At 39.1% G+C, this 25,062-nt stretch overlaps 1 pseudogene; it reads left to right on the top strand.

The window, feature by feature from the left end:
• Positions 1-23,187, top strand: LOC149750714 (large ribosomal subunit protein eL6 pseudogene; annotated as a pseudogene).
• Positions 23,188-25,062: the final 1,875 nt, after the last annotated feature.

A 25,062-nucleotide genomic window follows, 5' to 3' on the forward strand; every position in this document is an offset into this window, starting at 1 on the left:
TCAAACCGGTGTCCCCTGCATTGGCAGGCGGATTCTTAACCACTGTCCCACCAGGGAAGTCCCAACATATATTTTGTTTGGGTAGATTCTTAGGTATGGAATTTCTGGGTAGTATGAAAAGTTTATATTTAACAATTTAGTAAACTACCAAACTGTTTTCCAAGTTTCTGAACCATTTTACATTCCCACCAGACATGTAAGAAGGTTCTGTTTTCTCTACATCATCACCAGTGCTTGGAATTATCTGTCTTTTTTACTACAGTCATTCTAGTAGGTATGTAGTAGTATCTCATTATAGTTTTAATTTGCATTTCCCTAATGAGTAATGACATAGAGCATCTTTTAATGTACTTATTAGCAGCCCATATATCTTTGCTGGTAAAATATATTTTTAAGTCTTTTGTCCATTTCTTAATTGGGTGGTTTGTATTACTGAGTTGTAAGGGTTCTCTATATATACTGAATATATACCCTTTATCAGATAAAAATATTTGCTAATATTTGCTCCCGGTCTGTGGCTTATTTTTTGAACTTAAAAAGGCACCATGAAGAAAATGAAAAGTTTTAAATTTTGAAATGAGAAATTAAAATTTGTCTAATTTTATCGATTTTAATGGATTTAATGGATTATGCTTTTGGTGTCAGATCTAAGAACTCTTTATGTAGTCCAAGCCCACAAAGATCTTCTGCTACTATTTTTTCCCAGAAGTTTTTTTAGTTCTAGCTCTTAAATTTAGTTGTATGATATGTTTTGAGTTAATTTTTACATAAGGAGTAAGGATCTATAATATTTTTTCATCTGGAAGATAATATTTTTGTATGTGGTATCCAATTGTTCTTATACTATTTGTTGAAAAGACTAGCCTTTCCCGCATTGGATTATCATGGCACATTTGCTAAAAACCAAATGAGCATACATGTAAGAGTATTTTTTAGACTTTCAATTCTGTTCTATTGATCTAAGTGCATATCCTTGCGAGTGTCCTGATTATTGTGCAGAGAGTCTCCTCTTATATCAATACCACAGTGTCTTGATTACCAAGTGTTGAGATCAAGTAGTAAGGCAGTACAAGTCTTCCAACTTTGGTTTTTTCCTATTGTTTTGATCAGTGTAGGTCTTTTGTACTTCCATAAAAGTTTTAGGATCAACTAATCAAATTCAATTAAAATGTCAAGTAAGATTTTGATAAGGATTACTTTGAATCTATAGATCAATTTGGAGATAACTGTCATCCTGAGAATGTGGAGCCTCACAATTTACGAACATGAAGTATCTCTCCATTTATTTACATTTTCTTTAACTTCTCTCAGCACTGTTTTGTAGTTTTGGGGTACAAGTTCTTCATTTATTTTGTTAAATTTAGCTCTGAAGTCTTTCTTTTCTCTATTTTCTGAGAGTTTATGAATGATTGGTCTTATATCTTCTTTAAATATTTGATAGAATTCACCAGTGAAGCCACAGGGACCAGGTTTTTATTTGTGGGAAGATTATTAATTGCTAATTGCTAATCCAACTTATTTATATGTCATAGGTCTACTAATATTTTCTATTTTCTATTTTTCTTGAGTCAGTTTGATAATTTGTGTCTTTCTGTAAATTTTTCTACTTCATATAAGTTACCTAACTTGTTGGCATGAAGTTATTCCTTTTAATTTCTTTAGGGTCAGTAGTGTTGTCCTCTCTTGCATCTTTGATTTGGTTAATTTCTGTCTTTCTTTTACTAAGTCAGTCTAGCTAAGGGTTTGTAAATTTTGTTGATCTTTTTAAAGAACCAACTGCTGGTTTTATTGTTGCTCTTGTTTTTCTGTTTCCTGTTTCATTCATTTATGCTCAAATCCCTCAGAAATAAACACAGTATTCCAAAGTTTCACCTTTGTTCCATGCAGATCATTTTTTAACCTATAGTTACTGAAATTGAACCAAAGAGGATCCTGGAATATCGTGTTAGTCTTTGAGGGTATAAAGGTGTCTTCAGGCCTTCTCCAAGAGGCTTTTTAAATCCCTAAATCTCCAAATTACTCTCCTGCCATGTGCAAAGCTTTCACACCATTTAACCTTTATACTTAACCCTTTGCTCAGACAACCTCCCCCAGACATATTTTCCATAAATAGCCCAGACATGACTCCTCTTACAATTCTATTTGGGGGAAGTCCTCTCCTTAGGAAGAGAGTGTGAAAAAAAAATTTTGGCAAAGGTAAACATGATTATAATTGACAAAAAAAGATTTTTATCTTCATCTCCTTTTTCTGCCATCTCATAAATCCACTCAAAACACAAAAAGAATAAATGAAAGTGATCTTAGCCCTCAGTATACAAACTTCTGAAGGAAGCATATGCTTTATGCTTTTTTCTGCTGTTTTGAGGGTCTGTTGAGAGATGCTAGTGAAGTCAGTTTCCATCAAGGGCTTCTGCTTGAGGTTGAAGAAGGTAGAAAGGGACTGGCACTTTTCAAAGCATAATAACTTGACAACTGGTATCAGAAATGTGGCAAGATAAACAGGATGATTACATGTCTGCAGGATGTGAGTATAGTTTTTTTCAGGAAGCCTTCCAAATGGTCAAGTTTTTCCAAGGGAAACATCAGAGAAAGAAAGCAAACTACTTAGGAAAGTTTCAAAATCATAGACTTAGACTGAAAACATGGCTCCTTGTAAACTGAAAAATTTTAGTCTAGCCAGTTAAATGCTTCATGATCACCTGGCCAATTTCTCCTCCCTTCTTTAGCTTCAAAAAGAATTTTTTCCTTTTTCTTCTTTTTAAAAATAATTAATTAATTAATTTTATTTTTGGCTGCTTTGGGTCTTCGTTGCAGTGCACGGGCTTCTCACTGTGGTGGCTTCTCTTATTGCAGAGCACAGGCTCTAGGCATGCGGGCTTCAGTAGTTGTGGCACGTGGGCTCAGTAGTTGTGGCACACGGGCTTAGTTGCTCTGTGGCATGTGGGATCTTCCTGGACCAGGGCTCAAACCTGTGTCCCCTGCATTGGCACATGGATTCTTAACCACTGTGCCACCAGGGAAGCCCCCAAAATAATTTCTTAGTGATCTTGATGTATTTACAATTTGATCAATGATGCAAAAACAGCTGCCAGATCCTGCCTGCCCAAATCCTATCCTGTGATGGTGATGAAAGATCTGCATGCTGTGAACCAAGTCTGGCAGGTTACAAGGAGCAACTTCTGGACCTGAAAAAGGGTTCTAGAATTAGGGTAATATGAATCCATGGGTGCCTGGGAGCCTGCTGAGATGTCCTCCATAGTCATCTGTTACTGGGTTTCTACTCAGCTTTCTGCTTTGTCTTCTCTGTCATACCTATCTCACTCCTTCCAGTCTCCCTTTCCTAGGAGCTGGGTCAAGCTTCCTGCTTCAACGTGGACACATTACTTGGTGCTAAGGCCCTGTCACTCACATGAAGATGAGTCCCACCTCTGTCCAGAGAGCCCTGGAATTTCACCACCAGCCTGAATCAGACTGGTGAACTTGCTTGTGATACGGCTTGCAAGTGTGCCAACTCTCTCCCCTAACTATTATATCAGTGGTTACTCCTCTCTCCCTAGCAGCCCACAGTTCAGTGTGGAACTCATTGCTGAGGCCACACAGAACACGACTACATCCAGAGAGAGTTTTAAGAAGCCATAAAGCAGAGGTTTGCTAACTCTATGACAGAGAATGTGCTGGTTTTTGGGAAAGTCAGTGGGCTTAGCGGCCTCTGCTTTCTTCCTTCAGGTTTTAGGAGCAAAGCAGCAGAGAAGCCCTTCAAGCTGTAATAGAATAAAAGATTTTAGTTGAGAGGTAGTCATCTCCTTCTCTGCCTAGTCAGCCCACAGAATAGAAAGCCAACTCAGCATCCAGCATTCTACTGTACAGTATTAGGTTTCAGTAGTAGCTGCACATATGTAACCAAGCTAGGCACTGGCCCAGCAAACGCATCCCAGAATATAATCAGGGAGGTAGGATTTGCCTGGAGTAGAAGCTGGAAGGAATTAATGACAACTCATGGTAAAGCGGGTAATGCCAGGAAGACTGGAATATAGTGTAGGAACAGGGCATTAGGCACCAGAATGCCTACCCTATTTGCTGCTTCTCAACACTGCCCTACCCGATGCTTTACTTGTGGAAGCCTGGCATGTGACGGAGTCCCTCAGTGCTTTCAAAAAGAAAGAGGCATGGCTGCAATCTGAACTGAAATGTCCATGACAGCAATCATAAAAGACAACCCCTTAAGAAAAATTTGTGGTGGATTTTCCAAAGAGAAGAGGAATCTGTGAGTTGGCCTGTCTCTTAATGAATCTGTCTGCTTCTTTCTTGAGTGCGAACCAAGCGAACATCTGCTTGACAGAAGACCGAACACGATCCTCAGTAGAAGTTCTCAAGGGATTGCTGTTAAATGAAAGTGTTTTCGCCCCTTTAAAAAGTAAGTCTGAGTTAACAAAGAGTTTGTTTTGGTGGCAGTAGGAGACTCAGCTCTATGGCCAACAGCTCTCTTCCATTAAAGATAACCTGAGAACTTTCTTGGTGTGGAATTCCAAAAGCCATTCCCTTCCAGTTCCTGTTACAGTATTGTGAGTGATGCCATGTCCTGCCTGCCACAGGGGCTGTCCCTCTGCTCATTCCTCCATGAGCTATTGGGCATTTTGCCACTGTTTACATTCACCTGCAGGTGTGTGAGACAGGTATATTACCTCTCAGAGTTTATACGATTTAGTGAAGGTCTCATTTGAAATTAAACAGATGAGTAATAAATTCTACCCCGTTTCACAAGATAAGCATTAGGCAAATGCATGTTACAAATTTCCACCACACAGTAGACAGAAATGAGCAGTTTTATGTCGTTGTAGAACCATAGCTTGTTAGGAGTTGAAAGGGACCTAGTAGGCCATATAATCCATCCCTCACCATGGCATCTCCATTATACCTAGGAAGAATACCTCCAGCTCAAGTCCATGAGGAAAATGTGCTTTGCAAGATTTGGGGTGTTTCAGATCAACTCTGCATATTTAAGGAGGGAAAATGAAAGTTTCTCCCCTTCTTTTCAATGGGAGGTTAGCAATCTGCAAGTTTCCATTCCAGCTGGAAGCGCATGTGTGCTCTCGCTCTCTCTCATTCCCTCTCTCTCTTGCTGTCTGCACTGTATGCCTGCTATTCTCGTGTGTTTAATACTTTTCTGGCATTCATTTTATATGGTATTGATTGTAGCATCTTACATGTACATATATGACCCTCCTAATTAATTTGAAAATATAACTACATGAACTCTGGATGCATTGGTGCCTCCCACTTCATTTGGTCAGCTGGTTTGTAGAAAGTTTTTTAAATCTAATTTTTGACTCCTTGAACAGATCATAATTTTTTCAGATACTTCTGAAAAAGTAGGCCTTAGGGTACCTCATGACGAGTTATCCACTATCTCACTCTGACCTCAGATAAACCTTATGAAGAATCAGGGGCTGCTGAGTTTCTTTATCTGCAATGTGAAGATGCATTTAGATTCATTTGGTGCTTCTCAAACCTCTTCACTTTGGAACCCCTGATGACAGGAAAATAAGTACCTACTCCCTGAGTTTGAGGCTACTGGCTGCAAGTGAGATTCTTTTGAATCTCACTTTTTAAAATTAGAAATACAGGTAATTTCGCATTGTATTTTGCAATCTACTTGTACAGCAAAATAACTTTTGCTTCAATCTTCAAGTCAAATTAAGACTCAGGAAGATTTCACAGTGTTTATTCAATTGCTTTCTGCACCGCTGGTGCTGAGAAACGTCCTTCAGTTTGAGGTGCGTGAGTCATCACTCTGTGATCTTATACTTTGTATAGCCATTCATTAGTAGAATGCCTACTATATGCAAGGCACGTGGCCAGGCTCTAGTCTTGGACTAGGGCATTATATTCCACCACCGCCCTGAGGCTGATTGTTGGCCATGTTCATGATACAACTGCCATGCAGAGTGGGGTCTCAATAACTATTTATCGATGACTTGGTTCCATGGTTCCCAATGGCCTACAGGGATAATTTTCAAATCATGGCCCCTGGACACTCAGAGTTTAGTGGCAGTTCTCCTGGCTCCGCATGATGGGAGGCTGGGGGTGGGAGGTTGAACTTTTCCCTAGTCAAAACAGCTTTGCTTTTGTCTGTTTGCTGTAGTAGGTTTCTACTTACAGCTTTGTTTTTTGTAGATGTCCTTTATCCAGTTAAGAAGTAACCTATCTTCCTAGATTTCTGAGAGTTTTGGCCAATAATTGATGTTTGATTTCGTAAAATGCTTTTTAACCAACTGTTGAGATTATTATATAGTTTTTCCTTTTTACTTGGTTAATATGATAATCTACATTGCTTTTAATGTTAAACCAGACTTGGATTCCTAGGAAATTTGTGTTTTCCTTTTTATATATCATTGGATTCAGTTTGCTAATTTTTTTTGTTGTTCATTTAGTTTTCTTATAATGTCTTTGTCTCCTTTTTGTATCAGGGTAATGCTATGACAATTTTCTGGAAGACTTTGTGCAGAATTGGTATTATTTCTTCCCTAAATGTTTGGCAGAATTTACTAGTGAAGTCATCTGGGCTTGGTGATTATTTTGTGGGAAGGTTTTTAACAAAGTCAACTTATTAAATAAGTATAGGGCTAATCAAGTTATCTGTTTTTTCTTGAGTAAGTTTTGGTAGTTTCATGTCTTTGAAGAAACTTATCCGTTTCACCTAAGTTGGCAGATTTATTGGCATAAAGTTGTCATAACATTCCCTTATTATACTCTTTTAACATCTGTTGAATCTATAGTGGTGGTACCTCTCTACTCCTTGAGGTTGGTAATCGTGTCTTTCTTTTTTTCCTGATCAGTCTAGCTATATAGGTTTATACATTTTATAGACCTTCTCAAAGAACCAATGCTTTGTTTAATTGATTTTTCTCTATTCCCTATTTTATTGATTTCTGTACTGCTCTTTATTAGTTTCTTTCTTCTACAATTATCTTGGGTTTAATTTGTGCTGCTTTTTCTAGTTACTTAGGTAGAAGCTGAGGTCATTGATTTGAGACTGTTCTTCTTTTCGAATGTAAACATTTAATACTGTAAATTTCTCCCTTAGTACTGCTTTAACAGCATCCTACAAATTCTGATATGTTGTGTTTCCATTTTCATTCAGTTCAGAATATTTTCTAATATCTTTTTTGAGTTATTTAACCCCTACGTTATTTTGAAGTATGTTATTTAGTTTCCAGATATTTGGGGATTTTCCAGATATCTTTCTGTTATTGATTTCTTTACACACATGCACTGATAAGTATTCCACTGAATACTCAAGGGGAAACCTCTGCAGATTTCCAGTTTCTCTCTGTACAGCTGCCTCCTCTATAGTACTTTGTCCTATGAATTCTCACTGCCTTGATCACCCCTGGCTCTTAGCTACATCTCCTTAACTCAGGATGTCCTTTGGGTGCCTCCTGGCACCCTTTCCTCCCTGTATCTCCTTTCCCTCCCTGTATCACACCCTGGTAACTCTCAGAGTTTAAAGCTGGAATAATTGTAGGGCTCACCTTTTTTTTCTTCCCATCTGTCAGAGACCACTATTCTTCATTGCTGATACCTGTGTCTTGAAATGTTTGTTCTATGCATTCTGTTGGATTTCTGGTTGTTTCAGACAGGTGAGTAAATCTAATACCTGTGACTTCATCTTGCCTTGAAGTAGAAGTCTGGACTGTGTTCTTTAACATATGTATTCATCCCTTGCTATATCTAATATAGTACCATTTGCATGGAGAAAAAAATCCATGTGCACAGATGAAGTATACAGGGATAGGAGGCAGAAAGCCTAGGGTCTAGTCCCTGGTGCTTGGAACAACTGATTATGTGCCTTGGGCATTCATTTAACCTTCCGAATGTAGTCATCTACCCTACCCAGTCTAATAAGAAGAAGAATTACCATTTAATGAGCATGCGCCATATGACAGGCACTGTGCTGAGAGCTTTATGTAATTGTCTTATTTAATACTCACAAGGTAGCTTAGCAAAGATTATCTCATTGAATCCTCACAGCATTCCTGTGAGGTAAATTTTATTAACCCACATGTCATGATAAAGATAAAGATAAAGCCTTTGGCCCAATTAAGTGTCTTGTCCCAGGTCACTCATCTGGTCAGTTCCGTAGCAGAGTTCAAACAAATCCATTACCTATGTCCCACTGCCACAGACTTGACAGGTTTGTGAAAATTAAGAGAGTTAATGGATGCAAGCATGCCTTGCAGAATGTAAAACTTAGTAAAAAAAATAGTAACAGCTTGGTAATAATAATTCACTATCAGTGAATTAATCTCATTTCTGACTGTTTCTGTATATACCTCTAAGGAAAAAACAAATCAGTGTTCTCAATTTCGAGATGAAAGTTTCAAGCACTTTGAGATACTTTATTATTCAACATGTCTATAACTCATCGTGGTTGTAAGCAAAAAGAATTAGAAGTTTACATCACAGATTTGCTAAAAGTGAAGAATATTTCTCCTTATTGCCTTTTATCAAGATTGCACAGATACAGAGCCCAGTTCGATGGGGCCTTTGATTTTCTACCCTGTGCTAGTTAGTGAAGGACTCTAGTGAAAGGAATGTTTTATCTTGTCATCTGTTTATCAGACAGCTGGAGTCTACAACAAGTCCACTCTGCTTGCCAAGCCAGACTTCAGGCCAATTAGGGCCTCTGCTCCAAGGGGAGAAGAATATGATTTGACATGATTCAGGCGAGGTACATGTGGACTGGCTCACAGACAGTTTCACATTTTGTTGCCAACAGCTTAGGAATCTACAGTCTTTTTTCATATGAGGTTACATATGAAAAAAAAATGTGTGTTTTTCTTTTGTTTTTATTACTGAATTGTGCAAATAAGAAGAGGGAGCTAGTTGGCCCACTCATTTTTGTCTTCCTAAGAATGCTGACTTTCCAATTTTTAACAAAGGGATCTCAGACTTTAACTTCTTAAATGACCTAAGAAACGTGGTTGAGGTCACTAGAGGGAGAATACAATTATGGACTTTATAGAGAGCAAACAAATAGAAAACTCTTAGAGGACTGATGTGTTTTTAACTTTTTTTTTTTTTTTTTTTTTTTTCGGTACGCGGGCCTCTCACTGTTGTGGCCTCTCCCGTTGCGGAGCACAGGCTCCGGACGCGCAGGCTCAGCGGCCATGGCCCACGGGCCCAGCCGCTCCGTGGCATGTGGGATCTTCCCGGACCGGGGCACGAACCCGTGTCCCCTGCATCGGCAGGCGGACTCTCAACCACTGTGCCACCAGGGAAGCCCTCTTTTTAACTTTTAAGGGCATGTTCTCAAGTCAAATAGCTGATGGCACAGATCAGTGCAGCGTTTGCAATGTGTTCATGTAGAAAGCTGCTGACTTCTAAATGCCGCTCATCTGATAGGACTACAATGACAAACTAGAATGTTACTTATTTTTTCATGTTGGAAATAAGAACCTGCTTGTTTGCTGGTTGGTTTACTCTTTTGCCTCCAATCCTGTCTGGTAGAAGAACTTGCACATAGAGCTTGCACATATGGATTCCTGTCCATCACATACCTCTGGTTGTCCTGTAAGCTGTTTCATGCTAAGAATTTGTCTCAGGATAAAAAAGTCAGGCAAGTGGAATTATATTTTCCAATCAGAAAATGCCAACATACAGATTAAGAGGTCAATAGTGCCGCACTTGGCCAACCAATTAAAAATGTTTCTGTTGAAATAGTCCAGAGTCATTATATCTTCATGTATTCATTCATTCCACTTTGTTGAAAATATTTTTTCTCTTCTACTAACATGATACAATTCTTTAACTAAGCAGCCACTAGAAATTCTGGTCCAATCACACAGTCTTTTCCCAGTAAGAAATAGTTTCAGATTTCTGGTTCTGTCTTGAGAGTTTTGGTGGGCCTACTAAGGCAGTTCAGGAAGTAGATGGTTGCATCAGTATGTTCTTTAAATCATCCATGAACAGCAAAAGTGAGACATATCTCATTCATCTTTGGATTCCACGTATCCAGTTCAGTGCCTGCACATAGCACGTCCTCAGTAAAGGTTTGTAGTGTGAATAAATGATGAAGACTTTCCTGTCTGGCATCCTGTGAAAGATGACAAAAGAATCAGGAAATTATTTGCATGTTCCTTGAGGAAAACCTTTTGGTGATTCAGTGATGGTTCAGGTTGGAATTCTAAGGTCTCTCCCAGTCTTATGATTCTATCATTCTGTTTTTGTTTGTTTGTTTTGTTTTGCGGTACGGGGGCCTCTCACTATCGTGGCCTCTCCCTCTGCGGAGCACAGGCTCCGGACGCTCAGGCTCAGAGGCCATGGCTCACGGGCCTAGCTGCTCCGTGGCATGTGTGATCTTCCCGGACCGGGACATGAACCCGTGTCCCCTCCATCGGCAGGCGGACTCTCAACCACTGCGCCACCAGGGAAGCCCTGTACCATTCTTTTTAACATTGAGTTTTCAACATTTCATTGGATATAAGTTGAAGCATTTCTAAACCTTTTCACTGAAGAAAACCTTCTTGATCTTGATACTAAACTGCTTATGAGCGAGACCCAGAAAGTTACAGTGAGGTCTTCTGTCATGTTAGGCTTTCATTAGCTCAACATTAGCAGAGCCCAGCTGTCTGAAACCAAATAAGAAATATTGATTGAGTGTGAAATGATACTTGCTAAAAACATCTGAGCTCTAGAACCTATGTGAAGACAATGTGAAGTCATTTTTCATCACCAGCACACCCAGCCTTATCCTTGAAGCTTTATCTGTTGGGACTTCAGTCCTATCAGATTTTTTGAGCTTAGTAGGAATGCTTTAAAAAGGTGCTGCTATGAAATATATTGTAGTACTGGTTAATTAAGCTACGTATTTTTCTTTTGCCTCTTTTCACAGTTCTTCCAAGATGATGACTGACAAGGAATATTGTAAAAAGTCACATGAGTGGTACACTTGTAGATAATAAGAACAGAGAAATAAAACATGGGATCTCAGCCCAGCTTTGCGGATAGCTGCCAAATCCATCTTTTCTGTGGGCTGGCTGTGCCTCTTTGTACTCACCAGTGTGCCTTTCTCTCCTTCTTGCTGCACTCTACTTCTCTCTTTTCATTTTTGTATGATTAGGTCAGTGGACCATAAGCACCTGCCTGTTACACATGTTTTAGACCTTCTCATACTCTTAATACGCGTATGCTGTTAAAGTACAGATTCTGATTTAATAGTCCAGGGGTGGTAGGGTGGGAGAGGTTCTGCATTTCTAACAAGTTCCCAGATGATGCCTGTGCTGAAATCTGTACTTTGAGTACTGGGCTTTAGACTAGAGCAGTTGTACTTCGTTGTATGTTTGTACATAGTTTTAGTTTTTAAAATCCTGATACCCAGACTGTACCCCAGGCCAATTAAATCAGAATCCTTGAGGGTAGATCCAGGCAATGGCTGCTGGTAAGTGCTAGCAAACAGCTCTCCCTGATTTGTAGTATTTGCCAGTTTCCATGATGTAAATACCCCCATCATTTCAAGCCACAAACATAATGCCATGGAACATGGAGTTGGAAAGAAGTGCTAACATTCGGCCTGTGAGCCAGCACACACTGTCTTCAGCACACCACTGGATCCAGGCATCTTCATTTTTATAGCTCCCCAAGTGCGTGAGCTGTAACTGATTCCCTTTTGAGGCCAAAATGGAGAACTGCTGTTTTAAAGTTAAACTGTCTCTATTACTTAAAGATACGTTTCTTCATTCAGCGTTGGTGCCCTGGACTTTTGTATCTGCCCTCTACTCTCCTACCTCATTAGCCCACTTTCACTCTCAAAACCATGTTAGGATCTGACCAGTGTCACACCCCTCTCTTGTGCAGTATACAGTTAAGTGCTTAGAAATTCCAATATGATACTACTTCTGGAGCCTACTTCTACTCAGTCTCACCCCACCTGCATGAGTGTTACTCCATTCAACGATACCTGTTTTTGTGTAAGACAGTAGAATGGCGGCAGGCGTGTTGTTTTGAAATCCAAACTGAGAATTCTTCCAAAGTCAGAGTCAAGTCCTCAGGAACAGCGGCAACTTCTCCTTCCAAGTTTAACTTTCAGCAAGTCCACTCACTTTATTCAAGGGACATGTGGAGCAGGGAATGGATATCCTGAAGATTCAACTTCTGGCTCTGCTACTGATTGTTCAGTGACCCTGGCCAAGTAACTTATCCTTTCTGAGCTTCAGTTTTCTCACAGCAAAATGCAGATAATAACTGTACTTACTTCATAGGATCATCATGCCTGGCACAGAGTGGGCACTCGGTAAATGTTAATTATTACTACAGCTCATACTACTAGTATAATTCTACTGATGGTGATAACTTTGTGTTCTGACCGCGCAGGGACCCCAGATATATATCAGTATAGAGACATTCAGAAGGAAGGAGATAACCTAGCCCGGGTTCAAGCCTGGCTAACAGCTCACAGCTCAGGAACACCCCCAAGCCCTAGGAATACCCATACCCTCCACAGCACAGCACCACATATTTTTGTCTTTTATCTAACCCTGGCTCATAACCTCAACTTTCCTTTCTTAACTTCCTCACTCTCCTTTTATGAATTGAAACAAAGACCTCCTTCTTTTAGCCTCCCAGATACAGAAGCCTTTATATGATAATTTTTTGGTGGGAAGGTGAATGAGAATGAGGGAGAAAGAACGAATTATCATTTCCTTTGTTATAATTAGAAAGATGTCTTGGTTTCAGTGTCCATCTGTGGCTCCCAGGCTTACTGAGAACACCATGAGGACTATTTTAAAGGATGGACAGAATATTTGTACTCAGGAAGAATTGATGTTTCACAGGAAAGAAGCGTGGACAAGTGGCAATCTCCCACATGGAAACTTTCCCCCTAACTGTTCACTTCCTTAAACAGAAGCCACTTCCTTTGAATTGTGGGGTGTCACTTTTCTTCTGAAATACACCCCTGCTTCCTGGTTTATGACTGTTACGCATGAGAAAAAGTTTGTTTCAGAGAAAAATACAGCATACTTGTTACACGTGATAAAATGTATTGGTCATGGCAGTTTAATTCGGTGAGGGGTTACAGATTTCATTTTGCAAAGAAGCAAAATTTAACCTTTGGTAAATGGCACCTGTTTTATCACAGCGTATAAAATAAATCTAAGCAAAGGAATTTTCTCTTTCAAGGGCTGATTAAAATTCACCTCCTCCAGACTAACTCCTTGATCCAACCCCCAACAAAACAAACAAACAAACATCGTCAAATATGTTTTGGGAATCGTTATGTGCCACATATTATGCTGGGTTCTCTCACATGAGTCGCCTCTAGTCAGAACTAAGTGCTCTCCTTCAGTCTCCCATTATACTTCTCCCTCATTTAGAGTGGGGATAACCTGGGGAAAGGGAGATTGAATAAAGACACAGCATTGATCCCAGAGAAATATGCGTGTCTAAGCTAAGGCTGAGGGAATGGAGAGAAGGGAAGGTTAAAGAAGTGGAATTAGTAAGCCTTCAAGCTTGAATAGATGTGGAGGGAAAGGGCAGGGTGGGATCAACATTGCACTCCAGCTTTTAGCTTTGGGTGATTCAAAATTGAGAAGGTCGAGCAGATTGGAAGGTCTATGAAACTACTGACTTCAGGCAAAAATGAAAGAAGCTGATTACTATGCACTAAATTATAAAATGACTACTTCATTTTATAAACATTGATTTTGATTAATAGTGCCCCTCTAATGCTTTCTAATTAAACCATCAACCATCAGGACTTACTAAGGATGGGGAATTAGATACAGCCAAGTTTGTCCAGAAAGAACATGAAATACTCTTAATGTCTTAGCCTGAAACTAACAGGTTTGTTCACTACACATTTCTTGAGCATTGACTCTATGGCAGGTGCTGAGCCTGCACAGATGGGTGGTACTCACTACCTGTTGTGGTGAAGCTCTTCAGTCTGGAGAGACAGATGTGCAAATGATTAACTGCGATAGATGTGATAAATCCTATTGTAGAGCTACACAAGAGGCAGGGGCAAGGCACCCTCACCATCTACCCACAAGCCTAGGCCAGATGGTGCCACACCCCCCACTGGACATATTTGCAATGTAAAAGACCTGATCCTCGATTGTTACCACCTCCATTGTGCCCCCTTATAGTCATGTAAGGAAGAGAAGCTGAGAGGACTTAAAACTTTGGAGTCAGGCAAATCTGAGTTCCAAGCCCAGATCCAAACTTGTTACCTGTGTGACCTTGAGCAAGGTAGTCTATCCTTAAGCCTCAACTTCCTCATTTGTAAAATGGGGATGACTACCACTTCATCAGATTATTGTGAAAATAAAACTGGGTAAGGTATGTTAAGTGGATGTCATATAGTAGGTATTCAAGGAATATTAATTCTGAGACTGTATTCCCATTTTCACTAATGTTTATATAGTGTCATCAAGAAGGAGTAAAATTCTACAGATGAATATTTAATCATACTCTGAAAACTTTAGTGTAAACTAAAGTGGGCTAGAGTCAGCACATTGGGTCTGAGCAGTGTGTGTGTCTCTAGTAAATAGTTTAACCTTGAGAAAAGCCTCTTACACTGCCTGCTGATCTTATCTCCAAGCCTGGACTTTTCTCTTTCCAGGCCCCAGAAACTCCCCTGTTAAAAGGAGATATATACTGGTGCTAACATAATATTTCTTTTATTTTACTTGTTTATATATTGAATAAATTTTTATTTTTATGTAAGATGAACATGTAAGTTTAAAAAACTAGTAACTATGAATCATAAAATGGAAATGTTCATCCCCTCTGCATCCTCCACTCCGAATTTCAGTCAGCCACTTTTAGCATTCTTCACTGTTTATTTGGGAATTTACCTCTACGTATCTAAATAACATCCTTACACTACAATTCTTGGTTATTTGTATAATTTTAATCATTATTCATTGATTTCCCACTGTGGGAAAAAAGGATTTAACACTCCTTTCATAGATACACACACACACGCAGACACACACAGACACACAGACACACACACACCCCACTCCTCTTCCATCCTTCTTATATAGATCATAAATGTTGGTTAGATATTCAAATTTTACATTGTTATTCACAGTTAAGTCAGATAATGAATATGATTACATACAATTGCATTTCCTTCCTTACACAAATTTTTTGTTTCCCTAAAGGTAATAATTTCATTGCTTTCCTGTTTGCTTAGTTTTCCTCCTAGTAGCACTAGTTCGTCCCAAAATGCTTATAAAAAGTATGTGTCCTTTCACTACCTTTGAACACATCTGGCAATCTCTCAGTTTGTGGAAGACATTTCTCTTGAAGTCCTGCATCCTTGTGTTCCAAATTGGGCTAGTTGCTCTCCAGGCCTGCTATGTAACCAAATTCCTGGGATCTTAATCTCCTTTCACTGTCTTCCTGGGATACTCTTACCGTCACTATGGTGATGGGTTCTCTATTTCCTGGATTCCATGTGTTCTTCCTACTTGTTTTACTCCCTCATTTTGTAGAAGCACATTGTCCAGTAATGTTTTCTAAAAGGGGAAGAATGGCTTTTGTTTTTGGATACTGCATACCTGAAAATGTCTTTATTCCACTCTTACATTTGATTGATAGTTTGATTTGGTATAGAATTACCAATACAGGTCAGAAATATTTTTTTCTCCCAATTTTAAAGCATTACTCCATTGCTTTTATAATTGGGTGCTTTTCTGATTGTCAGTACTTTCTAGGTGAACTGGGTTTTTTTTGTTTTATGTATTTATTTTTTAATCACTGTAAACTTTAAACATGTTCTGTTTAACTCTGATGTCTTAAAATTTCACAATTACGTGTTTTAATGTAGGTCTATTTTCATTTATTGTTAGCGGGCCCTTTCAAACTGGAAAGTCATCTTTCTATTCTTAGTTAAGATAATTTTCTTTAAATAATACTAATATGCTCTGAAGTCATGAGTTCAAAAGTCACTTTCAGATTTGTTTTAATTCTTTTTGTATTGAAGTAGAGTTGGTTTACAATATTATATTAGTTTCATGTATAAAATATAGCAATTCGATATTTTCATAGATTATACTCCATTTAAAATTATTATAAAATATTGGTTATATTCTCTGTACTATATATTACATCCTAGTATATTATTTATCAGATTTTTAAAAATTTCTTATTAAAATTATTGCTTGACCTTTTTTTGTTTTTTTTTAAATTTTTTAAAAAGATTTTTATTGGAATTGTTGAACATCAGAATTACCAAAAATGTAATTTGGGTATTACTTCACAAATTACTTATTAATGCCAATTTTCATCATTTTTTCTGTCCAGAACTATAAAAGAAAAAAGTCTTTCTAATGTAATGAAAAAGATAAGCTAAAGATTAGTATATGTAGCATGTACTACACTTTAGCTAATTATGCTTATGAGGTCGATTGTTGTATGGAAACTCAACCTCATTTATTGGACATCTTTAGAAAATGATCAGTTCCACAGAGAAATTTATGTACACACCCTTATTTTCATTTTACCTATATTTAATTAAAATATGTTATTTATTTGCCTAACTGAAACCAGGACCGCCCTTTTAACAGACCCTACTGAGTATTTATTTATTCTTTCATTTAATTAGTCAACAAGTGTTGTGTAAATTTTTCTTGGTGAGTCAGGATCATCTTTATACATTATTGGTAGTGTTAAACTTCAAGACAGTTTTGCCCTTAGGTGCCGTGAAGTTGTGTAGTGGAATTGGCCTCAAATACAATGCTTTGAGAAAATTAACGCTTTTTGAGAAAAAGCTCATATGACTCAGTAAGGAAAAGAAAAACAACCCAATAGGAAAAATAATAAACAGGTATTTCACAGAAAAGGGATAACACATGGCTCATAAACATATGAAAAGATTCTCAATTTCTTAGGGACCAGAGAAATACAAATTAAAACCACAATGAGTTACCATTGTACACCACCACTAGCTAAGCCCGACAAATCCAAGTGTTACTGAGGATGTGGAGCTATAGACCTCTTTTATACTGCTAGTAGAAGTATAAATTTGTGTAATTCTGTGGAAAACAATTTGGCATTAGCCAGTAAAGTTGAACATGCACATCCCTGCTACCCAGTGATTCCATTCCTAAGTGTGAACCCTACGAAAAATCTTACATCTGTGTAGAAGATGTATATGAGAATGTTCTGCCAGTGTAGTTTATGGGGGAAAACTGAAACAACCTAAATATACATGTGCTGTAGAAAAGATGGATGAATTGGAGTGTATTCATACACTGGAATACCATCCAGCAGTGAAAATTAGTGCCTTATAACTATTTGCATCAATATGGATGAATGTTATAAATAATGTTGAGGGAAAAAAAAGGAAGTCTCAGAAGGAGACATACAAGTGTTTATCAATTTATATAAAGTTAAAAAGCTGACCTTACAGAATATATTTTGTAGGGATATATAAACCTCGATCCAACTATAAAGAAAAGCAAAAAAAAGAAAAAAAGATTAAGAAATAATGCCTAGGTATTATCCTACTGAAGATGTGCCTCGAAAGCTGTTGAGTCACTGCAGAAAACCCTTCAGTAAGCATGTGTGAAAACCGCGCGCTAGCATCACTCCTGGGACTGTTCTGATCACCCTCACTGGGCGCCACAGAGGCAAGAGGGTCATTTTCCTGAAGCAGCTGAGCAGTGACTTGCTACTTGTGACTGGGCCTCTGTCCCTCAATCAAGTTCCTCTGCGGAGAGCACACCAGAAATTTGTCATTGCCACATCCACCAAAATTGATTATCAGTGGTGTGAAAATCCCAGAACATCTCACTGACGCTTGCTTCAAGAAGAAGAAGCTGCGTAAGCCCAGGCACCAGGAAGGTGAGATCTTCGACACAGAGAGAGAGAAATACAAGATTACAGAGCAGCGCAAGGTTGATCAGAAAGCTGTGTACTCACAAATTCTGCGAAGAATCAAAGCTGTTCCTCAGCTCCAGGGCTACCTCCGCTCTGTGTTTGCTCTCACAAATGAAATTTATCATCACAAAGTAGTGTTCTAAACTTCTTACAAGGAACCTTAGTAAATAACTCGGTCCATTAAAAAAAAAAGAAATTATCCAGAGAGTATTTACATGGGAGGAGGGTGGGTTAGGGGTATGATTATAGAAGGACACAAAGAGGGATTCAAAGACATGGTAATGTTCTATATTACTTCAGTATCATTTCATTAAACCAATATTTCCTAAATGCCTGCTATGTGTTAGGTACTGCTATAAGCACGTAGGAGTACAAGAGCCCTTTATGGAGAACATATTCTACAAGAAAAGACAAAAAAATGAATGAAATAAATTATTAAATTATTATTGTTTTAGAAGGCGATAAGTTCTATGGAAAAAATAAGAAGGTGAGGGAGTTTAAGACAGAGCAGAGTGAGCGTATGGTTTGCAGAATTAAATGAGATGAGGCTTCATTGAGGTGACATTTGAGCCAAGATTTGAAGGGCATGAGAGAGTAAGCCACATGGCTTTCTGGGTGAGTAACATTTTAGGCAGAGGGACTAGCCAGTGCAATGGACTTACTATGGCAATATGTCTGATGTCTTCAGGAAGACATGGGGAGGGCACTGGAGCTGAAACAGAATAGGCAATATGGTCAGAGACGTGTCAGCAGGGCTTTATAGGGCTTTATTAGATGCTAGGTCAGAGATTGGCAAACTTCTTCTGTAAAGGACCAGATAGTAAATATTTTAAGCTTTATGGGCCATAGGGTCTCAGTTGCAAACACTCAACTCTGCTGTTGTAACATGAAAGTAGCATAGACAATATGTAATGAGTGGACATGGTTGTTTTTGTATTCCAGTAAAACTTTACAAAAATAGATGGTGACTGGATTTGATTTATAGGCTGTGGTTTGCTAACTCCCGTGCTAGGTCTCATGGGAGGCCATTGCAGGTTTTTGAACTGAAGAACAGCAGGCTCTGACTTAGTCATCTAAAAGAATCATTCTGGCTGTAGTGTTAAGAGTAGATTGTAGAGAGTGCCAAGGGTGAAGCAAGGAGATCTTCTCTTGGAATAATCAGGCGAGAGGTGATAGTGGCTTGAATCTTGACGGCACAGCTGAGGTAGAGAAAAGGGGTCCGTTTCTCTGCTTTTGACAGTAGAGTTAACTGAATTTGCTGATTGATTGGATGTGGGTGTTAGAAAAGAGTCAAGGATGGCTGTAAAGTTTTCAGCCTGAGCATCATTTAAGGAGAGAAATACCCTTTGTGGTTGCACATTATTTTTTAAATTATATATTATGTTTTATAAACTTTATGTCTGGTATATTTAACAATATTTGTTTTAAAAGAGAACGTGTTCCATCCAAGATCTGGTGTCTTATTCAGCAGCTTAACTAACCAGATTTTGCCTCCTTATCCTATTTCACAAACAGAAAATTCCGTTTTCCCTCCTTCCTATTGCATTTTTTCCCCAAGCATATGAGCTGCCAGAAATAGCACAAAATGACCAGACTGACTCGGGAGAGGAAGAAGCAAAATGTCTAGAAGAAATGGAAACTTAAGATTCAAGATTCTCTTGAGCATTGCAGTTTTTTCACCATTCTCCTGAAACCAATCCCCTATAAGGGAATATCACCAGCACTACAGGACAAGTAGGAAGGGAAAGAAAGCTGGAGGAAGGGTAGGCATGGGAAGAGAAAGGGAAGGAGAGAAGGAATGAAGGAGAACCCAAAGGACTGCTGGCTCTGTTGAGATGACACCAAAGCAATAGCTATAATTGACGAGAAGAATTTTTGTTAGATAAATTTCAGTTCTCCCAGCGTTTACTAAAAGGACAAGAGAGAAGCTTAGGAAGGGGAAGGAAAACAAGATCCATCCCTGGGACCCTATGCTGAAGTTGCTGTAGTGTATTCAATAGTGCTTTTTTTTTTTTTAATTTATTTATTTTTGCTGTGTTGGGTCTTTGTTTCTGTGCGAGGGCTTTCTCTAGTTGTGGCAAGCGGGGGCCACTCTTCATCGCGGTGCGCGGGCCTCTCACTATCGCGGCCTCTCTTGTTGCAGAGCACAGGCTCCAGACGCGCAGGCTCAGTAGTTGTGGCTCACGGGCCTAGTTGCTCCGCGGCATGTGGGATCTTCCCAGACCAGGGATCGAACCTGTGTCCCCTGCATTGGCAGGCAGATTCTCAACCACTGCGCCACCAGGGAAGCCCTCAATAGTGCTTTTGACGATGGTGGCGAATCCATTTACAGTGAAGTGATGTCACTGTAGAGGCAAAGAATTGGGGTTTTTTCAATATCATTCAAAAGAAGCAGACGAGAACAATGAGCCTTATAGAAGCTTAACATATTTATACAGATCTCGGAATTTTACGAAAAGGAAACTATGGTAGGATTGAAAATGATTCTTACTCCCATGGGAATTTATAATTTACAGGAAGAAGAAAAATACATACAAAAACAAAGAAGTGAATGAGGTGGGTGGGAATATGGGGCTGCCCCGGCAGGTTGTTCACACTGGAGCTCTGGTGCTCTGGTGTGGGCTGTTTCTAAATTCCAAGCATCTCCTGAGGCTCCTGAGGCTGAGGGCAGAAAGAATGTTTACAAACTATTTCTGGTCTAGAGCCTCCGTCCACACTTCATCTAAGTCAGCTCCATCCAACCTTAACATCCATAACATTCTGAGAGTCAAAGCTTGCCCTGGACTGAGATTCCAGACCAGATTTAGGTCTGAGAGGAAGTAAATGTGTCTTTCCCTGACACATCCGAGACAAGGAGAGATACCAAGGTAGAAAATTCAGACTAAGCCAGAAAACGCCAGGGAGCCAGAGGAGAAAGCCTCCATGGAAATGCCAGTAACAGCCCTAACCTGGGGTGCAGGGCAAGTACAGAGAGAGCCAGGGGTTCAGAATTGGACTGACGAGAGTGAGCTCAATTAGGCGGCATCAAAAGGGAGGTGAGAGCGGGAGCCCAGAGACTGTTGAACATCTGCTAGCATTTGCAACTTGAGTTTACGGATCGTGTGGGTGCGTTAGCCTGGCTTAAAAGTATCAGGGGGTGGAGTAGCCACTTGGCACAGACTGGAACCACATGGACCTCCAGTGGTGGAGTTGGGAGTTGAGGCTGGAAAAGGACTTGTGGGACTACTCACTCCTTGGGGCCGTACACCAGAAGCAGGGGAAGACATTTTAAAACAGGAAATGTTGAAAAAAAAAAAAAAAAAAAAAGGAGGGGAAAAGGGTATTTGTTGTAATTATAGGAATATGGGCCCTGAATATGGGAGAAGTTTTGTTCCAACTTCTCCACTTACTAGGCTGTGTGACTTTGTGCAAATAATGTAAAATTCCTGAGCCTAAATTTTCTCATCTTTAAAACTGAGATTATAATACCCAACTCACAGTTATTGACATGGTTCTATATAATAATATTACATATAGATACATACAGGTTTTATATACCTATATGGACTTACATAGTGCTTGGTATCGAATAGGTGCTCAATAATTGATAGTTCCCTTCCTCTTTTTTTTTATTGTCATGTTCCTTGACAAATGATTAGATTAGTCAGTAACTGATTAATTTATTGAGAAGTATTATTTGTATAAAAATGTAATACAACTATGGACTTCAGTTAATAATGTGGTAATATTAGTTTATCAGTTGTAACAAATGTATCACTAATACAAGTTGTTAATGACGAGAAACTTTATGTGCAGGGAAGAGGAGGTATATGGGAACTCTTTGTACTTTCACTCAATTTTTCTGTAATCATAAAACTACTCTAAAAAACAAAGCCTATTTTTTTTTTTTAATGTATGAGGTACAGCAGGTGAAGATAAAAAAGTAAAAGATATGGTCTCTGCTCTCTAGAATTTTACAGTTAGTTGAAAACACAGACACACAAAAGGGAAGAGCTAGTTTATGAGGGCAAGGCATAACTTTTTAAGAAGTTAAACCAGGGTTTCTCCACAGCAGCCCTGTTGACATTTTGGATTTATGTTGTCAGGGCTGTCTGATGCACTGTAGAGATTTATCAACAAGTTTACAGATTTTGCCCTATGTCCCTGCGAGGCAAAATTGCCCCTGGATGAGAATCACTTAGTTTTATAAGTTGTCCTCTTCTTTCATCCCCACCTTCCATTGACCCATCAGGAAGTTCTATATTATGTCCCTCTTGTTTACCTTGGATCTTATTTTGTACCATGAAGTATGCCCTGAGATATGCCCTCTACCACTAGAAAGCTGCTACATCAATTGAGGGCGAAATCACCCTACGTGATGTCCCTGCTTCTGCACTATCTCCTTCAATTCATTTTCCTCACGGGATCTCTGTTCATTTAAAAACATAAGTCCAAAGCATATCACCCCTCCTGTTTAAGCTCTTGTGCAGGGATTCTCAACAGGCTGCACAATGGATTCACAATTGAGGCCTGAAAGTACATAGTGATGCCTGTGTCCCACTCCCAAAAATGTTGATGTCATTCGGCATCAGGTTGTTTTTCTGAATTTTAGTCTTGGTGTTTTATACTGCTCCATCTTTCAGTTCATTAATACTCCGTTCACTTGTGTCTAACTGGCATTAAATCCATGTTCTTAATTTTTAATTTCACTTAGAGTATCTTTCAGTTCTAGAATTTCTATTTGATTCTTCTGTATCTTTTATTTCTTGAACACATTAATCATAGATGTTAGAGATATTAGATAGGTACTTTAAAGTAACTGAACCACCTGTAGGTATGTTTTAATTTTTTCTTTTTTTTAATTTTGAATTTATTTTTAATTGAGACTTTATTTTTATAAAGCAGCTTAAGGATCACAGCAAAATCGAAGGGAAGGTGCAGAGATTTTCCATATATGCCCTGCCCCACCCAACATGCACAGCCATCTCATCATCAACATCCCCCACCAGAACGGCACTCTCATTACAGTTGATGAACGTACATTGACACGTCATAATCACCCAAAGTCCATAGTTGACATTACTGTTCACTCTTGGTGTTGTACATTTAATGGGTTTGGACAAATGTGGGCTACATATTGTATGACTCCAAGTATATATGCCATTCTGGAAAAGGCAAAACTATGGAGACAGTAAAAAGATCAGTGGTTGACAGGGGTTTCAGAGGAGAGAGGGAGGGATGAATAGGCAGAGCACAGAGGATTTTTAGGGCAGTGAAAATACTCAGTATGTTTTTATTTTCTGTTGATTTTTAGTAATTTGCTTTGAGGGGAAATTGCACAAGACTTTTAGGTTTGCTTCTGCAGTCCTCACCACTCTGAGATTGCCTTTCAAGGGAAAAAAGCCAGTGTGACTATGAAACTGTGCTTCCCTTCTCTCAGTAATCATAGTCCCTTAAGTCCTACCAGAGTTGGTTGCTCTCCAATGACTTCACATAGTTGTTTTGTGTACTTTGTTTAGCTTTTAAAATTATTTTTTATGGAAGGATTACTCTAATTTAAGCTACTGTATAATATCTGGTACCAGAAGTCCTGGCATTGGAATTTTTTAACGCTTTCCAGGGGATTCTAAAGTATAGCCAAGATGGTGGTTTACCATTGTATTAGATTTAACAATTTATAACAACTTGTCTTGGCTTATAAATTCTGTAAACCCCAGGGACTTCTCTGCTTTATTCACTACTATATCCATATCATCAAGAACAGTATCTGGCACATAGTTGAATTGATTAATCAATAGTGTAAACATTAATATAAAAGCTATCATAAAAAATGCCCCACTTTAAGGACAAATGAGGGGCCTTAAGGAATGCAAACAGTAACAGTTTAGGGAAATGAAAAGAGGGCTGTGTCCTATTAATAAAAAGCTTTCCAAATAAAAAATAACTTAATGTCTCATCTCTCTATATGAGTCTAAGCTTTGGAATATTTATCTAACTGAACTCACTTTAAATGAAAGCTGAGGTCAATGGAGTATGAAGGATGGCTTTGATGATGCCATAAAATGTGTGGGTCAGTGTTAAACACTTCACTTCTGGGGTGAATGATATCAGGGAGACCTTGCCAAGAAATGACTTAAGCTAATGTGAGATAATAGAAAATATATTGGTCCCTGTCTCTGGTTCCTGGCACAGAACTCCTGAAACCCTTGTAATTGCCTAAGTGATAAGAACACTAGGAGAATCTTTTGTTCTAATATTTGGTCTTTGACCCCAGTTCCTGACATAGGGCTCCTGAAACCTTTGTAATTTCCTGGGTGATAGGAGTGTCTTTTGTTCTAATGAGGTGACTCTTGCTGGGCTCATGGATGAAGGCTGGTTACCAGAAAAACAAAGCTATGATTGGAAGCTTGGAATTTTCAGCCCTACCCCCCATTCTCTTGAGAAGAGAGAAAGCCTGAAAATGGAGTTAATGATGGACCATGCCTCTGTGACAACGCCTCCATAAAAATCCCCAAACTGTGGACTTTGGAGAGCTTCTGGGGTGGCAAATACATCCCCAACTCCACAGAGACAGAAGCTGCTGTGCGCAGGACTCTCCCAGACCTTTCCCTGTGCACCTCTTCATCTGACTGTTCATCTGTATTCTTTATCATATTCCTTAACAAACTGATAAACTTAAGTAAGTGTTTCCCTGATTTCTGTGAGCCACTGTAGCAAATTAATCAATCCCAAGAAGGGGGTTATGGGAACCTCTGATTTGTAGCCAAGTTGGACAGGAGTTGTGGGCAACCTGGAAATCTGTCACTTGCGATTGGCATCTCAAGTGAAGAGCAGTCTTGTGGGACTGAGCCCTTAACCTGTGGGATCTTACAATATCTCCAGGTAGGTAGTGTTAGAATTGAGTTAAATTGTAGGACACCCAGGTGGTGTCATGAAGAATGTTTGGTGTGGGGAAAACCTCCACATATTTGGTGACCAGAGGTGTCAGAAGTGAAGTGTTCTGTGTGCAAGTAAAAGAGAAAGGCACGGGAGGTAGACTGGACTGAGGTTTTTCCTTTACAGCTGAAAAGAAGCAGAAAACTCCAAAGAATGGGGTTGGTAGTTTAGAGTTAGAAAAATTGCAAATTAGAGGGACCAGCTGGCCCAGCATTTGAATTTGCTAAAATGTGAACTCCAATCAAACCCAGCTGAAAC

Source organism: Delphinapterus leucas, chromosome 1, assembly GCF_059928025.1.
Source record: "Delphinapterus leucas isolate spDelLeu-1000000601 "Yukka" chromosome 1, BTC_Dleu_Yukka2, whole genome shotgun sequence".
NCBI classification, from domain to species: Eukaryota; Metazoa; Chordata; class Mammalia; order Artiodactyla; family Monodontidae; genus Delphinapterus; species Delphinapterus leucas.